At 46.8% G+C, this 23990-nt stretch overlaps 1 protein-coding gene across 3 annotated transcripts in view; it reads left to right on the top strand.

Annotated features, from left to right (window-relative positions):
- Nucleotides 1-23990, top strand: part of NADK2 (NAD kinase 2, mitochondrial) — a 690519-nt gene that overhangs the window by 163192 nt on the left and 503337 nt on the right. The gene's annotated exons all lie outside the window — the stretch shown is intronic.

Below are 23990 nucleotides of genomic sequence, written 5' to 3'. Positions count from 1 at the left end.
AACCCAGATCTCTTGACTGGGGGTGAATGTTTTGATTTGTTCTGCATTCCGTCCATCAGTTGTGTGTCTCTTGCTCGTACTTAATCAGGCACCACATAGATGTGTGCTTTCTGCAAGAGACTCACTTGAAATTTGGCACGGACCCTAAACTGCACAACAGATACTGAGGAGAGAAGTACTACAACTATGCAAGAGGCGTCTTGGTGCTGTTCAGACGCAGGCTTGGGTGGTCAACCAGTCACACGCAGTCTGACCCAGACGGGCGCGATGTTATTTTAAATGGTACACTCCTGTCCACACAGGTTACCTTAGTGGCTATTTACGGTCCAAATGTTGATGATCCACAATTTTTTTCTCACAGTGTGGTTTAAGTTGCTGGCAACGGGAGGTGACACGTTCATTTGGGGCAGGGATTTCAACGCCACCCTTAACAATAAATGGGATAGAGTCTGGGCCACTGGCAACTCACATATAAGGGCAGCTCAGCAACTAAACACCATCATACTGGACCACTGCCTTATTGATATCTGGTGTAGCAGAAATCCAGACTCCAGGGAGGGCACATCACAGTGCCTGGTCCAGACTGTATTATTGGCTTGTAACAGGTGATGTTGCATCCTGGACCATAGATATGCTGCATCTCCTAGATACTGCATTTAGAGAGGAGATTAGAACGGAAATCACCCAGTTTTTCTTCACAGATGAAGGGTCGGTGAACTCTCCTTCAACCCTGTGAGAAGCCTTCAAGGTGGTTATAAGAGGTGCATGCATCTCTAAGCAATCTGGGGTTGTGAAGTCAATTAGAACACCTATATCGAAGCTGGAACAAGATCTTGAATCCACAGAGTGTCCACACACCTTGCATTCTTATGTGAGAAAATTGGAGGCATACAGGGAGGCGCACTTCCTAGGGAAAAACACAAGAGCGCGCAGCTACGGCGAAGGCGATAGGCAAGGCAAAACCCTTGCTAATGCACTCAAACAACATACATCCCCAACCTTCATAGCAGAAATGCTCGACGAAGATTTGGCTCCCATCAGAGGGCAACAAGACGCGCATAAATATCTCCCTTACTTCTATTCTTCATTGTACTTGGCCACACAAAGCGCACCTCACCTTGACCTAGGCGCATACTTAGACTCCCTTAAGCTGCTTTGGCTCAGCGATGCCCATAGGACCTACCTGGATGAACCATTTTTAATGAAAGACCTAGTACAGGTCATAAGCAGCTTGCCAGGTGAGAAGGCACCCGGGTTGGATGGGTTGACTACCTCATTCAATTAAACATATGCAGAAGAGCTTGCACCCGATTACTAGAGGTCTACCGAGAATCGTTAGAGCGTGCATCCCTACCACCAACTATACGGGAAGCAGTCATCATTTCCCTCTTAAAACCTGACAAGAAACCAAATCTGTGACTCATACAGACCCCTCTCTTTAATCAATGTTGATGTAAAAATTCTCGCTAAATTAATTGCTAACAGGCTGCAGCCGCTTCTACCAATTGTCGCCAGGCCGGACCAGTCTAGATTAATTCCCGGAAGATCAACAGCCCATAATTTGCGCACCTTTTTTGCCATTGTTCACCAGATCGATCCTCATTTGCCAGCAATCGCGGTGTTTCTGGATGCCATTAAGGCGTTCGACTCCATGGAGTGGCCTTTCTTGTTTACCATATTACCTAGGCTAGATTTCAGTCCCAATTTTATCTAATTGATCAGGCCGCTCTATACCAACCTCACAGCCCGCCTACGAGCAAATGGTCTTTTGTCTGAACCATTTTTTATAACTAGCGGGACCAGGCAAGGCTGCCCGCTCTCGCCACTGCTATTTGCAGTGGCGATGGAACCCTTGGCCGCTAGAATTCGTAAGCATCATACCGCTCACGGATTGGGGTTCACAGACAGAAGTCTTATAATCTCAATGTATGCTGACGTTATGTTGTACATTCGTAAACCAGAACAACATTTGAATCTCGTTTTGCGTGAAGTTCTCCAATTTGGTAGAATGTCTGGCATAAAAATAAACTGGTCCAAATCATTAATCTTACCACTAACTGAAGCTCCATTAGAAACTGAATTGGACTTTCCGCTCACATGGCCGGAGGCGCTGTAAAATACCTAGGCATATGGATCAGCAGAGATAGGCAAGGTGTCTGGCGCATGAACTTTGGTAAATTGCTGGACTGGTTCGAGCGCAAGTCTAAACTCTGGGCGGCTTTCTGGCTGGTGGGATTGCCATAACAAAGATAGTCGTCCCCTACATTTTATATACCTATTTGCTAATATACCCATCCCCCTAACCCAAGCTTTCCTCAAATCCCTGGTGTGGGCTGGAAAGTGGCAACGAGTAAGTTGGGAACTCCTGACACGTCCACTTTCCAGTGGTGAGCTGGGTACACCTGACCTGGAAAGTTGTGCATTATGTGTGAAACCCCTATATCTTCAATTCTGGGCACACCCCATTCCATTTCAGCCACATGTGGCAATCGAGAAAGATGTGGCAGATTCCACCCTCTTACATGTAGCTATATACAAGTCCTATCATAGAACGGCTGATGAGGTGAAAACGGTCGAGACTCTGCGGTGGGCTTGGGATGTTCTAAGGAAGCGAGTCGGTACCCCATTGTTATGCGCACCCTCCACCCCACTTGCATACGATCCACATTTTCCCTTTCTCAATGATAAGGGCTCCATAGCACGTGTCCGAAACATGGGCCTTTCCAAACCAGGCAAACTGTACCCACAGGATACATTTCTCGAGCCGCCACAAAACCAAGAAGGCAATCCAACACCTATCCTGGAATTACTGATATATTACCAATTCAGAGGCAGAAGTAAATCACTATACCCTACCTTCCCAGCAGCTCCTGCTATTATTATGCCACTAGAGCACTTATTGACTACCCCATCTCCTCGAAGACTGATCACTAGGTTATATAGCCTCACGCAGACAAGCACCCTATTTGTTGCCCAGAAGGCTGTTTCAGTGGCGAGATATGAATGCACTGCCCACGGACGAAGAATGGTAATTCTGTTGCTCTCAGCTTAGACACCTATCCCCGAACTACAAGCTGAGGCTTATTCATTTTAAATTTATACATATTTGTAATTACACAAGCTAAGGCTATGTCCAGACACGAGATGCTGGAAGTGCAAGCGAGAAGATGCAACCTTTCTACATGTTGCATGGGCCTGCCCATCCATAGCTGGATTCTGGGAGGAAGTGTACACAACTATACACGCTATCACTGGGTTAACGCTGGATCGTTCACTGCCTGTTGGCCTTGCTAGGTTGCGTTGAAGAGACCCCACCTGAGAAACGACGACTCCACTATAATGCTACAACTTGCAAAAGGTTTTATGACTTTACAACTACTGCCTAAACCACGACGTCCTTAACGAAAGCTAAACAACGAAAAGTACTTAACCACTACTTTTTTAACAACTACTTCCTAAACCCCGAAATTAAAAGATTTCCTTTCTCCGCTGATGTTAACTGCGGGAGATGTCAGCACCGAGCACACATCCAACATCTCTCTTGCTTGCTCTCAGTGCTGACCTGCAGCACCAGTTGTTCTACCTTCCCTGTGACTCCGCGCTAGTAAAGATGTACTTGCGGCACTGTGAGCTGATTAACACCATCCGTCGGTAACGGGTTGGAGGTAATGTTTTTGCTTTTCTATTGAAAGCATTAGGTCAGGTCATCGGGCTATTTAATTTTGCAGCTGTAATCCCGCGAGGCTTGTCAAATTTTCCTCACCTCTCGTTCTTGAATGCAGCCGAATAGAAGCAGCAAGCGTGGGAGTGTGTGGGAGACACAATTAAATTCGAAGCAATTTTGCACGCACTGAAGGAACATCAAACAAGAGACAGTTTTACCATTAATAACAATTAATAAAAAGATACTGAATTATTAAAAATCTTCCCAGCCCATTTCCCCTTAAATCCCTACATCCCGTCTCTAAAAGTAAAACTTTCCCAAAAACTATTCTTTTATTATATATACATTACGGGTCATCTAACACGAGTGAGGAGGTAGATGTCCGAATGCAAATAAAGAACAAGCGACCCAAAGCCGTTCGCTCATCTCTTTGTGTTCCTGTGTGTGTTTGTCTCCAGTCCTTGCAGTCATTTTTGTGCTAGAAATCCCTTCATTTTCCAGGCACAACAATTATAGAGCTTCTCCATATACCCCGAAATTGTTGCAGCAATGCCTTTCAAAAGGCATTGATTGCGATAAATAATTTCTATGATAAACATATTGCCATTTCCAAATCATGTGAGGCATTTCCATTTTCAATACTGTTCATTTCAGAAGAGTGAGGGGCCGGAGAAAAGTGACGTTGTACTCCAACACTGGCGAATCAAAATGCAGATAAGAGGTAGGGGGGCGGAGAGAAGTGACGTGCCTAACATTCTTTCCCGTTCCAAACAAGACGTCATCCTTCAAGACTTCGTTCAAGAGTCGTTGTTCCAGACTTCGTGGTTCCGGTCTTCGTTGAAGTGTCGTGGTTCGTTGTTAAGACTTCGTTGTTAAAGTAATTCGTTGTTTTAACTTCGTTGTATAGGATGTTTCCCCTTGCAAAAGGAAGACTGGCTATATACTGGGGCGCCCCTAGAGCCCCCTGAATCGTTACCTGGGTACAAGATCTCGCTTATTGTCAAGAGTAAGTAACCGCATTCTGGGATCTTATTCCCCACTAGCTGTCTAAATATGTGCCGCCTTGTGCTTACTACTCTCCTATGTATGGGGACGCTTACTTTGTTATATTTATGTGCAGATAGATATTGTCACGCTTTTGTAATATGTTAAATGACATTCCTGCCTAGACCATAATCTTCACACCCAGCTCCTAGTTAATATAATCTCTGTATTTGTTTTATTATATAGTGTAAACATCTTCGAAAGGTGCAGTAATTGTTGCAGCAGTGTAATCTACCCTTATTTTGTGCTGGTTTACCAATACTCAGTGTAGAGATACAATTCTGTACGAAGCTGTGTGGTTTGATACTACATATTTGTTTATAGATAGTAAGTGAGATGGCATTACGGTACACAATTGAATGTTAAGCACAGGGAAAGATGCACTGCATTCGCTGGGAAGTGTATTTCGTAGTATTTTTGTCAGCTCACCCAAACCTTGAAATACTTTCATGGAAACCCCCTGCTCCTCTAAGTGACTTTTTCAGCAGCCGTCTATAGGTCCATCCTCTTCTTCCCTTCTCCCAAGGTTGGGACTTCTGGTACTCCCCAGTGACATGCCGCAGCACGCTTGGCCACTAACAGCCCCAGGTTGCAAAAAAGGAATTTAGCATTGGGACACAGAGTAGAATATATTTTGGCCCAAGGGGGATATCGGTTCCCAATACATGACTGAGTTCCCTCACCACCCGTGACCGATATTCGCTGATAGCTGGGCAGCACCATATTGTGTGTATAATTGTACCCCGTGTTCCACTACATCGCCCACATTTTGGGGACACCACTCTCTCCATGCGATGTAGGCAGTCACGATAATAGTAGACTTGGTGCAGTATTTTGAACTGTATCAGCCGCAGCCTGGACTTTATGGCCAACTCACTTAAGTGCATTAGGGCTGCCTCCCAATCCACATCTTCCATCTCTCCCACATCTCTCATGTCTTCCTTCCACATCCCTCCCAACCTGTCTCTCCGCTTACTCACTGTATCTGGAATATTGTTTAGTGTCTTGTAAGTGGGAAAGATGTCCTTCAATTCAAGATCTTCCAGTAACAATCTACCCTTTAGAGGGGCGTATTCGGGTATATCCAAGTCCCTCTGCTTGATAAGCATGCCTCCCCTCTGCATATTTTAATATTAGTCCAGGTTCATTTGGTACTCCTTCTGGAGGGACCAAAAGGGCACAGTCGCTCTCTCCCAAGAGATCCCCTATCTGGGCAATCCCCAGCAGGTTCCATGCCTCAAAGCCCTCGAGTTTCCCCCAGTTCCCTCATCCAAGCTCCTTCCAAGATGGGCATTACTTGGGTTATCTTCTCTGCCATACCTATGCATATAGTGGCTTTCTTCCAAGCTTCCGATGCCACCTGTATCGCTGGCAGCAACTGTCGAATGCCCTTCCCTCCGTACATGCAGTACAAATATGGCTGGTTGGCGAACTGTGCTTGCTCCAGCTTGTAAGTGGTGTGACACTGGTGCAAAGGACCAATTTTTATGGCCACAATGTATACTGCCAGTAGTAGGCCCTAATGTCTGGGAGAACAATCCCACCATTTTATGGATTACGCAGTAGCATCTTGAGCGCTATCCTAGGGTGCCCCTCCACTCCATGGTAAGGTTCTCAAGTCTCGCGCTTGGTTAGCGAATGTGGCCTCTGGGATTGGATAGTAGGTGTTTTGCAGGGCATTTAACAGTGTGGAGAGTCTGATCGTTTTTATGACTGCTGCCCTCCCAGCAGCCTGAGGGCCAACGCACGCCATTGTTCCGCCTCTTCTTGGAATTTCAATATTCTCGTCCCAATATCCTGGACAGAAATATTTCTCTGTGGGGAGTTACATAAATGCCCAAGTTTTGGAAACCATTGGTTTGGAGCATTCAAGCGAGGATCGTCAAAAATAATGATTGGTGTTCACCCTCACCGCTGTGGTAGTGACCTGATAAAGTAGCTTAATCCATTGTCTATATTTAGGGTCAAATCTGAACTTTCTTGGTGTCTGATGAAGTGGTCAGTGGATTATGTCAAACTAGTTTATAGCATTTAACACGAGAGACACAGGGTTGCTCCCTGTGGCTAACTTCGGACATTCAATTATGCAAGCAATGGAGACCGAGTCTGGTAGACCTGCCGGGCATGAAGCCAGACTGGTCTCGGTGTATGAGCGAGACTATCCCTGTTACCAGCCTGGTGGCAAGAATCGTGGCCAGCACCTTAGTTTCGATGGTCAACAAGGCAATAGGGTGGTAGAAGCCACAGCTGGTCTCTGGCTTAACCTTCTTGTGTATCACGGCAATTGTAGCACGTTGTATGTCAGGTGAGAGTTCACCATTGTCTCAAGCCTCTCTGAAAAGGTCTAGCAGATATGGTCCCAGCAGCCCTGTGTATTGGCACCCTGGAGTCTTCCCTGATTTCAGTTTCACAATGATGGTAGCATTTGAACCCCAGTGGAAGGAGTCCTACTGAGATAACCTGTGGTAAGGGTCAGGGATGGTATGTTGCGTCAATAGAAAGTTACTAACTGCAGGCAATGTAGGTTCCGCAGTGGAACTGGACATACAGGGAGGCAAATGAGATCTGCGCGAAAATCTGAAATGTGAATAGAAAGGGGGGGAGGGGTTACCTTCATTCTTAATCATATTGTTTCATCCGCAGTCCAAAACTGTGATATCTACGATTCACTCAGGTTCGGTAAAATCACTCCCCTTTGAAAAATCACACAGACTGGGATTGGCGCCGAACACAGTCTCCTTGTTCTCATTCTCTACTTCTCTTCATTATTTTACCATTTGATTATTCCTTCTTGTTTGGATACCAACTCACTTTGTTAAATGCATGTCTGCGTGGCACCACCTACTTCTCAAATGTTTTTAACCCTGTAATTATCTTCCCTTTCTCTGCCCCTTTCTCACCTGTATCCTTACATCCACAGGCATCTATCTCAGGCATGTAAGTTAATGTCCTGATGATGATCCCGTTATTCCTGTATGGGAACGTCGTCGACTGCTTTACACCCTGACACAATCATATGTAACGGTGTAATGTGCAGTGGTGTTTTTCGCCATTTATGCTTGCCAATTTGTTGATTGCCTTTCAAACGTTGAGCTATGCCGGAGTAATTTTCCTGTTAGTGTGCTAATTTGTTAGACTTTGTGCTCCCACTTTAATGTTTTGTCTTTATTCACCGAATATTAATAAATTCTTGTCCGGCTGGACAATGCAATATAGATCCTATTGTTAGTCTATATTTATTGCCTCTCCCTTATCCTTCCTGTGAGGGACCACTGTTTTTATAATATACCTATACCCTAGGCCCCTGACCAATCCAATGGGGTTTCCTAGTTGACTTATAACATAAGGCATGCTTGTGGCACTTTGAAGTTTGCCCCCTGCTGGTGTTCTAGACGTATTACATCTATGTATGCCCCTCTTCTCAAAGATTTAATGAAACCATTGAAATACCCATGTGGAAACAGTTCACCCTCCCTCCTCCATCTGCACCCCCCACCAACCCCCGCCAGTGTAAAAGCTCATGTCAACAAGAAAACTACTTGTTAGCGAGGCAAATGTCTGTAGACCTCCCCGAAATTCAGAGAACACCAACTGTTACTCCAACTTCTAGGGAGTAAGACTTAACAGGCAAATGGAAGCATGCTTTCCTGTTACACGTCACACCTGCTTTTTTTTTTTTTTTTTTTTTTTTTTAAACCCGTCTGAAAAGATGCCCATATTTCACTGGGGCATATAGAGTGTTGAGACAAATTGAGTGTAGGATGATCAGTTTCGTTACGATGTTGGCCAGGTGTCTCTCTGTACATCCCTACCCGCAACAACAACCACCTCCCTTCCACACGCCAGTCAGTTTAGTCTCTTGCGACGACGGCGGTGGGCAAGCTCCTTCTGATGCCCCACAAATCACCTTGGATATCCTCTGCCAGGTCCCGCGTGCCAATTTAATGCACTGTCACTCCATCTTGGGTCATCCCCTCCCCCCCCCCCCCCCCCCCCCCCCAAATCTCTGCTTTTCTGCAGACCCGCTGGGTGTATGCTGGGGCCTCCCCCTTCTGACAGTCGCCTAAGTTCCGGCCAAGCCCCTTCTCTGCAGTCCAACCAGTGCCATGTTTCCACTGGGGAGCCACAAAAGTGGGAGTAGCCTCCTTTCAACAGTTCCAGCTTGGCCAGGTATAGGAGCATGTATCGAAGGTTAACCTAATGGCTAGAGCTGTCGACCTCTAAGCTGGGGAACCGAATTCTAGTCTAGATGGGGACGCTCAACATACTGTGATTCTGGGCAAATCAGTTAATCTTCCGTGCCTAACAAAATGAACATGTTCGTCTTTAATAAAAATGTTGCTCATGTTAAGCGCTCGGATACCCTTCGCCACATAAACCTGCCCCAAAAAAGTGATCAGTGTTACGTCTTTACAGCTAGAAATGACTCTTGTTGGCCTTAACCCTGTGTGTAAAATCTGTATTGTAGACCCTTCAAATTTGGGGTTTCCTTGCTTCCTGACCCATTGCAGTATTGTGTTGCAGTCTTTTTAGTCAAAGGATTTTGGCTATTATAACCCTTGGTGTGGCCTTGGTGGAGCATGTCTGGTCAAGGCTCTGTGCGCTTCTTCGATCACAAAGAGATTGGATAGGGTGCCGTCCCCCATTAGTTTGTCGAGCCATTGCTCCAGGAAGAGCTCCATGGGCTCTTCCGATGCTGGTTCCGGGAACTCCATGACTGGCTGTAGCGGCAAGATCTGCCCTCTACATTTTTCAGGCGTTCCTCAAAGCGGGTACCTTGTTCTGACAGGGTGTGCAACGTTGCTGTCAATGTCTTGAGCCTGTACCTTTCTTTCAGCCTTTTTGGAGTGCTCTGACACCCCCCTGAGAGATCAGAGTGCAGCAAGTTCACCTCACTGGTGATGGCAACTAATTTGTGCTCCAGGACCTGCTTGAAGGCCTTGATTGCTGTCAGAATTTGTGCACCTGAGGGTTTCACGCCAGACATTGAAGGTGTGAATCTTTTCTGCACCTCCACCACATTTGTTCTAGCTCCCATGAAGCGATCCATATGCAGTTCCTGCGATTCCCTCACGGCCTTTCCAGGCACTATACAGGATTCCTTGACAGGCGTGGCGCCTCACAGATCAGAGGGTTTCTGGGTGCACAGCATGCCCACGATGTTCGGTCGCCACATAAAGCGGGCCCCTGGGCTCCGCTGCATCACAGAGCCAAACATGACGTATCTCCGCCACTGGAGGGGGAGCTGCGCGGAGGAGGCCGAATCTTCACGTCTCCGCTTTATGCCCAGGGCTCCCCGCAAGGTACCTTTGTGTTATAGACCCAGGCCTCCTGCTCCAGTTCACTCAGGCAGGCTGTCCCATAAATACCCATGCAGAGCGAGGCCAGCCTAGGGTGGCCGGTATCATCTGTTTGCAAAGTGGGGGGAGGTGTTACTCTTGAAGCCACCCCTTGCGTCTCCTCCCCAGGCTCGGGGCAGGAATGGCATGTTTGGCTTACCTCCTCTTTCAGCGTACCACTCTGGTAAGGATCGGCCTGCCAGGCTGGCGTCACATCAGGCGAGGGGAGGCATGTGGGATGGAGGCAAAAGGTTGAGTTCTGTGGCCCCCTTCTGTTCACCTTGTCAGTCGTGTGTGCCTTTGTACTGTCACTTCCTGGGCCCACTCTTTCCGGCTGCCAGGCTGAACCTCATCACCCAGGCTGCTCCAAGTGTGCTCCAACTGTCCATCTGGTGGGGGGTTGGGGCTGAAAAATGAGAAACGTCCCCTGTCCGTGTCTCCATGGCATCCTTGCCTCTTAGAGTGAGCTGGCTTCAGCCACATTCTGTTCAGAGGGAGTAAGGCAGAAGAAAGGAGCTGAGGCTCGCTCTGCCTGGACACCGTAAGGAGTCCAAGACCAGGGCAGGTGTTAGTTTCCAAGCTGGATGCAGAGTTTGAAGTGTGATGTCCTGCTGTCCTAAGTCTCACCATTCCAGCTCACTGTAACCACTTGTGCAGTATTGTCAGTCCTGGGCTGCTGTCCGTGCAGCCCGGCTCTAGTATCGGCGACCCCAGCTGGGGGCTACAGCGACAAGACCCCACAAGTAGCCCTGACCCAGGTTCCTCCACGTGGGCCACCCGCTTCAGAATATGGCACACTGCTGCTGCAGTGCACGCTCCCCTCACCACCAGCTATGGCTCCGGCAATCCAGTCTATTGCAGCCTTTAGCAGTATGATACTGTTACTTCAGTTAACTACCCGCTCCTCCGTGCCGGCTACTCTCCAGCTGGACCCACCTCCAGCGCCGGCCCGCGACACCAATCCTTTGTTTGGGCGTCCTCTCCAGGGTCACCCCCAAAACGACCATCCGGGCACGTATTGAGGCAGCCAAAGAGTGTGATAATATGAAGGATTTTTACAGGATTGCTGCAGGATGCTGGGGGAGCTCTCCCCTAGCATGTCTTGTCTGCCATCTTACTTGGCGACTCCCCCTGTAATCTACATTCTCTGTAAATTGTTTACGGAACCGAAGTTGTAGAAATGTTGTTCATCCCTGAAATAACGGCAGTAAGATCATTCATTGTGCAAGCTGATGTCCTGCACTTAATGTGAAATGATTTAATTGCTAAATATGTGAAAGCACTTCGTAATGTTACTAGTATTTTATGGTTCACTAGGAAAGACCGATTTAATTTTCTGTGTTGACACTTGCAGAATGCTAATGGTGAGCCTGTTTAGTCCACCCCACTGGCTTAATTGTTTGTTAGGGCTTTGTCGGATTTTGTTATGCGTTTGGCTCCTATTGACAAACTATAATCGCATTGCAGCATGATCAGTAACTGTCGGCATTTTGAAAACATTAAAGGAGGACACCTGCATTGAGCCTGACCTCTTTCTCCTCTTGCGTTCTATGCACTTCACCACTTTGATTTCACTTTCTAATGGCTTGTGATGAGAGTTTTCTTCACTCTGTGGCGTCCCATTCTGTTAGCATCATCCTCCTAGATTGGTCTTTGCTGCATAAGCTCTGTTTCGAGAAATGGTCTGTAGGATCATGTTCTTCGTGACCCATTTCTTACAAGACTTAAGTGTTGGCATTCTGTCAGTTTGGCAGTAGTTTCTTTTCCCCTTAGGTCCTCATCACCTCTGTTTCCAATGTTCACTGTAGTAATGCCAAAAGACCTTTAGTGTAGCATCATTGCCCGGTTCTTTGTCCAACTGCAAAACAGGATAATCCTCCACTGGACATTTGTTTAGCTTCTGCATTGAGTGTAACACTTTTCAGGCAATATCAGTAGTGATCATTGGGCCCCCTCAATTTTGCTATCTTTTTTGGGGTCTAGCATGCCCATTGTAGGGTAAAGAGATGATTCTGTTTCAGAGTAGCAGGTCTGACAACTTCATTAAGTGTTTTTAAACAATACATTTCATAATTCCTCCACTCCAAATTTGGTGAATCGCGGGTCTCTTGAGCCTCATACATAGCCATACCATATTGCTGAATCCTTAATTTCCCCTAGCGTGTGAAGTTCATTAGGAAGAACTTCACCGTTAGACTTTGTCCATCTTTGCGCCTAATTACCATGAAGTCATTTGGCTAGTACTTAAACCTGGAGTGATTTTCTTTAGTCACTGCATACAGTTGAGGTTGGCAGCTTTTAACCCAAATTCTCAAAGCACCTTTTAGACTGGGCATACAAGGCAATTCCCATATTAGCGCTTAATCATTCTAGTACAAGAACTCGCATCTTGCTCTGAGCTTAGCCTTGTAACTTCTCAGCTGCAGCCACATTCATTTAAGAAACCTTCTTTGATCCCATGTGGCTAGATCATGACCTGAAAGATTCTACCCCTGTTGGAAAAGTCAATTTGTACCCAAGAGCATCCGGAAGGATTTAAGTTGAAAAGCCCAACAATGCAACTGTATATCCAGAAGTTGCAGTGCACCTTCTTAAAACTGATTTCTCCGTTTTTTCAAGGCAATACATAAATCATTAGAGGCCCAGAGAAAACTATTGCTGTTACTCTGGATCTTTTGTAGGTCCATTGGAGTGAAACGTGATGGGATACTATTAAATAAGAATGTCGTTTTTGGCAGAAAGCACATCTTAATTAAGTTCACTCCTCCTTACATTGTCAGAGGGAGATTTTGCCACTTTTTAAAGTAGTTTTTTAGTTTCATCTGTTACTTGCCTTCCGGATCCGATTAGTATTGTGGAAAACTCCAATTCCCAGGTATCTTGTTTGCTTTGTATCAGCACTGAGGGTAGTTCTTAAATTCCAGATCATGATCTCTGTTTTATCCTGGCTGATTGCATAGCCTACAGAGATACCAAATGCACTAGCTAATTGCTCAAACCTCCGTATTGATGATTCAGGGCATTTAGTATATATGATTAGTCTGTGTACAGCACAACCTTTTTTCTTAGTCCTTTTGTATTTCAAATAGTTATTTTATCATCTATACATAGTTTTCGGCAAGGCGGGTCAATAAATAGATCAAACTGGATCGGAGGAAGAAGACAGCCTTGATGCATACCCCTTTTAGTTAGAACTTTCAGAGTCAATTGGTTATGTACCCATATTATGCAAGAAGGATTAGAGTATAGCAATTGGATGGAGTTAATAAAAGCGACAGGAATATCAAAACTATTAAGGCATTCCCAGATGAATGGCCAACATACTTGATCAAAGGCCTTGGCTCTGTCGACGGCAAGGATTGCGAGGGGAAAAGTAAAGCATGTGGCAAGATCAATAGTTCCGATAACCTGGTGAAGCAACTCCTCTAAATATCTTTCAGGTATAAACCCCCCTGATCCCTATTAACCAATTTCCCTATGGGACAAATGTATAGAGAGGTTGAGGCAATGAGGTACCGTACTTAACAACAATGGTGCTGTGAACAATATGGTAAATCTTATGTGGTGCACTGAACCTGAAGTACACACCAGTGGTGTGCTTTTATGAAAAAAAATCAATAAAGAGTGATCTGAATATAGACCTTCGCTACATGTATTGATTTCATGTTGTGTATTACGTTTTCAAGAATACTACTGGTGCGAATGTAATAACATTTATGCTGTACTCCTACTTAACAGACCAATTGTTACTAATATTGTGAGTGCTGAACTATCAATAACCAATTTCCCTATAGCTCCAGCAAGCCTTTTAGCTAATATTCCTGCAAAGGTCTTATAATCAGTATTTAGTTAGGAAATTGGTCTAAAAGATTCACACCTGGTAGGGTTCTTTTTTGGCTTTAAAATAGCAACAATCATAGCCTCTCACTAAGATGCTGGTAGCGGTTGACTTTTAATCATAATGCCATTAAATAGCTCTTTTTAAACCGAAGCTATTTGATTAATCAGGGACTTGCAGAGTTCCACAGGAATGCCATCTGGGCCCACATCTTTCTCTTTTCGTTTACTAGAGATGCCTATTTTTATTTTGTCTTCTGTAATTTCTTGTGTTAAAAAATCCTTACCAAATCCTTAAGGAATCCTTAGAACTCCAGACAGCCAGAAAGAAATTGGTATTAGAGTTCCATGGTGGCAGCAACAGTGTCCCTAGGATTAAGGAGTATACTTATGACCATAGGAACCTGAGCAAGATTGTCCCTCCCTACCATGGTGGGTATGACATCCACAAATGGATAACTGCTTTAGAGAGGGCCTGTAAAGTACAGAGGGTCCCTCAAGAGCAGTGGGCAGCTATCTTGTGGCTATCCTTTTCTGACAAAGGTAGAGATAAGCTCCTCACTGTTAGAGAAGAGGATGCTGACAACTACTCAGTCCTGACGAGTGCTCTCATTGATGGGTTTGGCTTAACCACTGAACAGTACAGGATTAAGTTCAGAGACACACAGATGACACAAACGCAAGACTGGGTAGACTTTGTAGATTGTGCTACTAAGGCTCTGGAAGGCTAGTTACTAGGCAGCAAAGTGAATGATTTCATGGGATTGTACAATTTGATTATGAGTGAGCAGATCCTTAATAATTGCCAAAATCAGTTGTTGCATCAGCACGTGGTTGACTCTGATCTGACTTCTCCCCAAAAATTGGGAAAGAAGTCAGATAGGTGGGTCAGAACCAGGGTCAAGCAGAAAAACCAGACCACAGTTGGTGACCAGAAGAAGCAAGATGCTAAACCTTCAGATAAGGGTGGGGAAAAGGATAAAGACCAGAAGTCTTCACCGGGGCCCCAAAAACCTGCATCTGGTGGGGGCGGGGGGAGTCAGTCTAACAAAGGTAAAGGCAGAAAGAAACCTTGGTGCTTCCTGTGTAAAGAAAAAACACATTGGACAAAAGATTCCAGTTGTCCAAGGGCCAAGGATGCTCCTACCACCACCACTGCCCCTAAGGCAACTGTTCCCCCTAGTGCAGCTCAAAATGGTGGTACAGGGAACAGGGGTATAGTAGGGTTAACCCTGGGATCTGAGATGGGTTCTGGCCTAATCAGAAGTCCAGCTTAGGCATAGGCTCAGGCATAGAGATCGCCTCCTTATTTGTGAGCCCCAGTAATCTGGGCAAATGCAGACAACAGCCTGTAATCAATTGTAAGGAGGCCATGGCATATAGGGACACAGGAGCAAGTGTCACAATGGTGACAAAAGATCTTGTGGACCCTAACCAGATCATACTTGGTGAAATGTACCAAGTAACCAATGCTAACAATGTCAGGACAGCCCATGCCTTGGCAGTTGTTAATTTCAGCTGAGGAGCTGTAACTGGCCCTAAGAAGGTGGTGGTAAGCTGTGGAATGCTTGTTGGGCTATGATTTGGAAACTTCAGCCTGGGCTGAAGTGGAACTCAGGATACATGCAGCAATGTTGGGCACCTCTGCAGATGTTTGCAGTGACTAGGTCACAGGCCAAACTGTCTTCATCTGAACAGACCCTGGATCCTGTATAAATGGACCAGGTGCCTTCCAAGAGAAGGAGCAGTAGGGGTAAGGCAGTGTCTTCCCCCCCCCCCCCCCCCCGCCTCAGAGTGAGGATTAGTCCCCGGAGGGGATGATCTCAGTGCCTGTGAAGGTACTGTCTCAGAGGAACTTGAACCTGATCAGGTTGAGTTCTTGGGGACAGGGGGCCCTTCCAGGCCCTTCCACAGCTGCCCCTCTCTTGAAGCCCTCTGACAGCAGGCTGCTGCTGAGGCTGCTTGGAGTGCCTGTGGGTCCCACAGGATCTACTGGGATGAAGGACTCCTTTACTCAGAGGGTAGAGACCCAAAGCATGGTGCCACCCGGAGGTTGGTCATACTTCTGAAGTTTAGGGGTTTCCTACTGACACTGGCACATGATATCCCTTTAGCAGGACACATATATGCCAAAGTAAGACTTGGGACAGGGTTGTCCCTCACTTTCACTGGCCTCACATGTCAGAGGACACAAAGGAGTTTTGTCGCTCCTGTACCACCTGTCAAGCCATAGGTAAGGCCGGTGGTACCACAAAGGTCCCCCTAATCAGACTACCTGTGGTGGGGGTTACCTTTGCGAGGGTTGGGATTGACATAATTGGTCGCATGGATCCTCCAGTGGTGGTGGACCATGCCACTAGGTACCCAGAAGCAAACCACTTAGAACCACCACAGCTCCTGTGGTGGCCAGGGCCCTACTGGGAATTGTTTCCAGAGTGGGTTTTCCTAAGGAGTCTTAACTGACAGGGGTGCAACCTTCATGTCTAGTTAGATCACTGCTATGTGGACAGTGTGGAGGAAATTACAAATTTACCACATCCTATCACCCACAATGCAATGGGTTAGTCAAAGTTCAACAAAACCCTGTAGGGCATGATCATGGGCCTCCCAGAAAAGCTTAGATGAAAATGGTATGTCCTGTTGCCCTGCCTTCTCTTCGCCTACAGAGGTTCCTCAGAAGGGGTTTGGCTATAGCTCTTTTGAACTTCTGTTTGGACATCCAGTTAGGGGTCCTTTGTGTTTAGTGAACGAGGGATGGGAGTTAACTCTCAAACCACCTAAGCAAGACATTGTGGACTATGTACTTGGTCTCTATTCCAGGATGGCTGAGTATATGAAGAAGGCAAGTAAAAACCTTGAGGCTAGCCAAGAATTACAGAAAGCTTGGCATGACCAGAAGGCTGTACTGACCGTCTACCAGCCAGAACAGAAGGTATGGGTGTTGGAGCCTGTGGCCCCAGCAGCTCTCCAGGACAAATGGAGCGGGCCCCATACCATTCTTGAGCAAAACTGAGAGGTCAACTACCTGGTGGACTTTGGAACTCCAAGGAGCCCCCACAGGGTGCTCCATGTGAACCGGCTCAAGCCATATGTTGACAGGGCAGACATGGCCTTGCTCATGGCTACTGATAAGGGACAGGAGGAAAAGAGTGACCCACTCTCACAGAACCCCGATGATCGGGTAGCCTTGGCAGGCAGCCTCACTGAGCAGCAACAGACTGATTGCAGGAAGGTCCTCAATCAGTACAGACCTATGTTTTCCCTGATTCCTAATCGGACCACTTGGTGTACCCATGAAGTAGTCACAGGTGAAAGTCTGCCTGTTCAAGATAAGATTTACAGGCAACCTGACCCTGTCAGGGACTGAATCAGGACGGAGGTCCAAAAGATGCCGGAATTGGGAGTGATTGAAACCTCAGATAGCCCTTGAGCTAGTCCAGTGGTCCTGGTACCTAATCCTCATACACAGGATAGTAAGAGAGAAATTAGGTTTTGTGTGGACTACAGGGGGCTCAATGCAGTCACTAGGACTGATGCTCACCCTATTCCTAGGGCAGGTGAGCTCATTGATACTTTGGCCTCAGCCAAGTTCTTGAGTACATTTAACCTCACTGCTGGGTATTTGCAAATCAGACTAGCTGAGGATGCCAAACTCAAAACAGCATTTTCAACCCCAGGTGGGCATTATCAATTTATTATGATGCCCTTTTGGCTTGAAGAATGCACCGGTCACATTTCAAAGGTTGGTGAACAAAGTTCTTATAGGCCTGGAATGCTACAGTGCAGTCTCTCTACATGATATTGCCGTCTTTAGTTCCACCTGGGAGGATCACCTGGTCCACCTAAGAAATATTCTGGAGGCCCTGCAAAAGGCAGGCCTCACTATCCAGGCCACCAAGTGCCAGATATGGCAGAGTAAGCTTATGTACCTGGGCCACCTTGTGAGTGGAGGTCAGGTTCAACCATTGCAGAGCAAAATCCAGACCATTGTGGACTGGGTTGCTGCTCCTACCCAGACTCTGGTCAGAGCTTTCTTGGGCCTGACTGGGTATTACAGGATATGGATCTATAGTGACCCCTTAAATGATCTGACCTCTAAGAAAATGCCTAAGAAAGTTCAGTGGACAGTTAGCTGTCAGAAGGCATTTGATGACCTGAAGCAGGCCATGTGCACTGCTCCCATTCTGCAAAGTCCTGACTATTCCAAACAATTTATTGCTCATACTGATGCTTCGGAGTTGGGGGTAGGGGCTGTGTTGTCACAACTGAATGAAAAGGGTCAGGATCAGCCAGTAGCTTTTATACGCAGAAGGCTGACCCGCAGAGAGAAACCTTGGTCAACTTTTGAGAGGGAAGCCTTTGCTGTAGTTTGGGCTCTGAAGAAGCTGAGGCCATACTTGTTTGGCACTCACTTATTTGTTCAGACATAACCTAAGCCCCTCTTATGGCTAAAACAGATGAAGGGTGAAAACCCCCAACTTTTGAGGTGGTCCATTTCCCTACAGGGGATGGACTATACAGTGGAACATAGACCTGGGAGTAACCATGCAGGTGGACCTTCCGGATATTTCTACTTAGAAAATGAAGACTCAACTGGTCCAGGTTAATTTCATGTCCTTTCGTTTGGGGGGAGGGGGAAGGAAAGTAGGATCTGCTTCTTATGGTTACCTCCACTTTTTGCTTGATGTTGCCCTGTTTGTGACTAGTCTGACTGGGATCCTGCTAATCAGGACCCCAGTCCACCTGCTTTCTCCCTTAAATTGTCTTGCATGGATACTGGGGTACCCTTATCAGTCCCTAGAATATGGCACACAGGGCATAGGTACTACAGAGGCCTCCCATGGGCTGAAGCATGTATTATGCCACCAATGAGAGGTCATGTAAAATGGCACTAAACCTGTGTGAGATGGTGCTTGCATCACTTACCTTAGATATAGGTTCACAATATCTATAGGTCACTACACTTCAAACTTAATAGTCTTCACTATAGCAGGCCTTATCAATCCTGAAGGCAGGGTGCTGGGTTTTTAGGGAGAGGGTGCCCCTGCATGAGCATAGCCTCTCTTCAGCCTTTGGAGACCATTCCTCCTGGTTGTCTGTGACTCAGCCGAACATATAGGTAGGAGTGCATTATAACCTTGCGGTGAATGCTATCTCAAATGGCTGCATAGAAACATATTGTGTTTGGTATCGCACACCTTGGAATCATACCTCCACCGGGTAACCAGTATGGGAGGTATGATTCTACCCTTCTGAAGCGAGCTTCGTGGGGTCACTGGTCTATGCTGTGCCAGCCTTCTCGACCCGGTCAGCACAAAATGGGTGCTACTGACCAGAGACACATTTCTGCCCTCCTGCTGCTGAGCCAAGCTCGAGCCTAGGAAGGCAGCTCAATAGGCATCCTGTCACAGGGAAGTGTGATCACCTCCAAGATGGGATTTAGTGAATTGGGGTTGGGTGGGTGCACTCAGAGTGTGCCTGAAAGCCTGCACTGGAAGCACATTTGGTGTCCCTATGCATATTCCAACGCAAACCAGTTCTGGGAGTCATTGGCTCCTGCTCTGGCGCGAAACCGGACAAAGGACATGGTGTAACCACCCCTCTGTCCTGACCCTTCCCTATAAGGGTCCCCCGAATCTGTCCAAGCCCCTCCAGTGGGTACAAAAGGGCTTACCTGGCTGTAAGACTTTATATTTTGCGTGGAAAAGATTCTACAAGAAGAAACCACTGACCTTCGACCGTCTGGACTTCGCTGGACTTCGACTGGGCCCGACTTCGTCTCCATCTTCATCCAAACCTTTGTCTGTGCCCTTGCTCCATACAGGCTCTGTGCAGGACCTGTGGTGCACGAAGGCCAACTGAAGAATCTCCCTTGGGGTGAAGGAGTCACTCCCCTGCATTCGCCGGGACCTTAATGCAACTGACTGGTCTGCTGTTCCTGAGCTCCTGCAGACTCCGAAGATTCCAGCAATACAGAAGGTGGGTATTTGAAGGTTCCTGGGGTCGATCAGCCCCCTCAGCAAGTTTGAGTCCAGTATCCCTCGTAGGGACTGCATAACCCGAACGCCTGTGTACCATGTCCATTTGCAGTTGTATATGCTTGTTGGGGATTTCCGAGCCTGTGCATTGGTCTCTGTGTAGTCCTGACCCTGAGCAGTATTTGCACCAAAGAACTCCGCCTCCTTTCACCGAGTGCTCCGTGGGCTGGTACTTTGCAATCTTGCTTGAGGTCTCCTCGCGAATCCTGGTCATTTGACATGTGGGTCCTCCTGAGGGTCATCTTGATTTCTGTTCTGCTTCCCTGATTGCTGCAGATGTACCCTGACTCTCCATTGCTTGGTGAGTCTCCTGGACCTTGCTGGTCCACACCGTAACCTGCTTGACCTACTTGCGTCTGGTGCTTTTACCAAGGCTTGTTGGTGCTCCTGCCGGACATCATTCCCCTCAGCACTCAACATCCTTCATGGGACAGCTCACCTCTGCTCCTGGTCGACGACGTCCTCATTGCTGTAGAGTCTAGCATCCCTTCTTTGCACTTGAAGCACCCGACATCAGTGGGCATTAGTCTACCGAGCCCCTGGTCACTCTGAAGTGACCCAGACGCTATCCCCTCTGCTTTCCGGTTCCTTCCTTCTAGAATCCAGACTGATTCCACCGGACCCTTTTCGCCTTCAAGGCAGCAGGACTTCTTCACAGCTGTCCATTGAGAACGGCTGCGGTGTCCGACACCACTCTAGACCTATGCACCCGGCTCCTCCGGGATAGGTAACTCTGGTACCACGCTATCCACGGGTGGGGTGGCTCTCCAACCCTCTTAAGTTCCAAAGGGTTTGCTCGAAGTCCTAGAAGAAGGGTCCTTAAATGTTAAAATTGCAAACGCAACTACCCCATAGAATTGTATGGAGCCTGCGGTCGTGTTCGCACACTGCACCCGTCCTCCGTGGGGTCCCCATCTACTCACCTTGGCTGGTTCCTTGGAGTCCCAACGATTCTACGTGCACTAGACCTGGTCTTAACTCACGTCGTGATTGTTATACCACTATTTTAGTATGTGGGTTGGTCTCCCCCTGGAGCCCATTGTGTATTGTGCTACTTAAAACTGTTCTATTGATCTCATATTGTGTGCTTTGTATTCTATCCTCGTGTAGTTTAGAAGATACTAGAGTTATATTAATAAATATATATTTTTATATAACTACTGTGTGGTTCTCCTTTCATTTAGTCAATGTAGAAGGTGATGTTCTGGTAAAACAAGCTGCTTTACGTTCCTTCAAGATTAAGCCTGAAGGCTGCTCTCCACAGCTACCACTAGCATAGATTTCTAAAGGTTATCTTTGACCTCAAACATCATAAGGGTTGTTTGGACTGGTGGAAGGTGGCCACTTTAATTAGTGGACAGCTCATAAAAAATCACATCTTAGTGTATGGTAGGGTCTAGGAAGCTTAAAATGCCTACCGAGTGGTGCCCGTACTTTAAATTGCCACTAAACCTTCTGACCCCACATATCCTTCGGGATTATCTTCGTTAACTGCCACCGCATTGAGGTAACATTTACTTTATCATTCCTTGACACTGCCATATTAATCCAACCTGCTGCGACTGGGTGACTGAAATTTGAAGGAGTGGGGCCTGCAGGAGGATATTGTTTTCTGTTACCCTTGTGTATGTTCTCCTCCCTTCCTCACTAATGCCTCCTGAGGCCCCTTTGACTGAAGTGCCTCTCTAGTGATCCTTGAAAAGTGCCTCTGAGATAAAGTTCCATCCATTCAGCTTTTTTTGCTGTAGTGGTGAGCAAAATGTCATATTGAGAGCTAAAATGGAAAAACATATTTTTTGATACAACCCCCTTTAACTACATGAAACTGCTCGAAATTTGGAATGCCATCTTTAGCTGACTACGCAAAGTTGTGCAGATCTGTTCACGGGGTTGTTAATAAGAAGCTTCACACTTGTAAGAAGGATAAATTGAGCACTTCATTATGACCCAGTCACCAACTGCCAACCAGAATGCTGAGGGGCTTTTATCCGCATGCAAACAAAAATTCCAGAATTTGTAAAATCACTGGAGAGAAAGCATGGAAGGGGAAGATAAGACACAACACATCTGCCTTTAAACAAATTAACCCCATTAACCTATGAATAAGTAACTGTAAAAATATAACATTTTCTTGAGATGGCCAGACAATGCAAGTAACAAAAAGAGAACGGTAAATAGAAAACTCTAGTATGAAGTCATCAACTTCACTGAACATAAGAGGAACAAAACAGTATTTCAGTTGCCACATAATCCTCAAGGTACTTGGTCTAATACATGTTCAACTGCAACCCACTACAATCCATGGAAGCACTCCCAACACCCAGGACGTGACTCTCTACAGGATGTTTTTCGCACAAGCTGTAGCCACTTCTCACACATACAAACTGTGCTCATATTCCAGGTTTTGCTATCACTAGTTTGAACAGTGTTTTTGAATAGCTTGACAACTGTGATGGGCTTAGAAAACTTGGACCACACAGCACGCTCAACAAGAGTCCTAACTTGCACCTAATCACCTACCAACACCTTGCTGTTCTTCATTCCATACTTCAAGTTGTAATTCTTTTTCTCTCTCCTTCTTTACCTCTTCTTACTCTTCATTCACTTTTTTTAACAACAATTTTTCTTTCGTCAATTGTCACATACAATTCAGAGCTCTGTCACCCAGAGACAACCTGCCACTTAAGACACAAAGCATATTGCGTTGACATTTAACATAGACCTTATACAAAAGATAACTGAAATTATTTTTTAAAAAAACATAACCCCCCTCGCACTGTCTTTGCACACTACCAATGTTTGCACACAGTCGCCCACACATAAAGAACACCATTCGCAGGACCCAACAAGCCCAGAACCACAACTCCTGCCCAGCTTATCCCTCCAGTGCCACATCTCACAACAGGGGGCTCCAGATCCAAGCCCCCATATACCGCCCACCTCTTTCAGATCTTGTAATGTTTCATCGAGCACCCACGTGCCTGAAATATGGGAACCTCCAAGCCCATATTAAAGTCCAACTCATTTTTCCATGCCGATGGCGGAGGTGGAGCCCCAGCCTTCCACCTACGTGCTATGTCCCGTTTAGCCAGCGTAAAGCCCAGCATCATCAAATGACGTTTATAAATATTCCCCCCCCCCCCCCCACCCCCTCCATTACATGTAACACCAATTATGGGGAGTAAGGAAGCTCCCACCCCAGGACTTCTGCAAGGCAGGCCAAGACTCTTCGCCAAAACCTTTCTATCACCGCGCATTGCCAAATTGTTTGAAAGAGAGTACCATCCTCCGAGCCACAACGCAGGCACACCGGGGACTCAATCAAGCCCGTCCTGTTAACATCAGTCAGAAAGAAAAGAACATCGTCTGCGTAGAGCACTATACAGTCAGATAGTCCTGGCGCCCATTCGCAGCCCACCACTTGTGCGTCTATTCGCACCCAAGCAGCCAATGGCTCCATCGCGAGGGCGAACAGAAAGGGCAACAGCGTGCACCCCTGCCTGGTGCCCTGCCCGGTGCTCTGTCCGATCCGAAAAGTGAAGGATACAGCTCCCGCAACACGGACCAATGCCGTGAGTTGCGTATAAAGAAGTTTTAGATATGCCAAAAACGTGGGTCTAGATTCAAATTCTCTAGGAGCGCAAAAAGACTAACAAACTAAGGGAATCGAAAGCTCTATTCATATCCGCTAACAAGAGTCCTGCTGGGACATCCAGTCTCCGAATCATGTCTATGGCAATGTGCGCCCGCCGAATGTTGTCATGTAGCCCATTGGGGCATGCAGCCCGCCTGGCCCATATGGACCAGCGACGTGATATGGGAGTGAAGGCGAGTGGCCAGCGCCTTGGCCAAGATCTTGGCCTCGATATTCAGCAGCGAAATAGGGTGGTATGTAGAATGTTGGTCCGGAGGGTGGCCCTGTTTTTGAAAAACTACCACCTCGGCGTGTCTCCAGTCCCACGGCAGGCACCCACGCTCACGTGCCTCCTCCACCACCCGCAAGAGATGGGGTCCCATTTGCGAGAAGTATCTCTTGAAGAACTCACAGGGGAATCCGTTGGGCCCTGG

The sequence above is a fragment of the Triturus cristatus genome, chromosome 2_1 (assembly GCF_964204655.1).
Source record: "Triturus cristatus chromosome 2_1, aTriCri1.1, whole genome shotgun sequence".
NCBI lineage: Eukaryota > Metazoa > Chordata > Amphibia > Caudata > Salamandridae > Triturus > Triturus cristatus.
The sequence above is the reverse complement of the archived record's forward strand: the minus strand, read 5'-3'. Positions and strand labels throughout refer to the sequence as shown.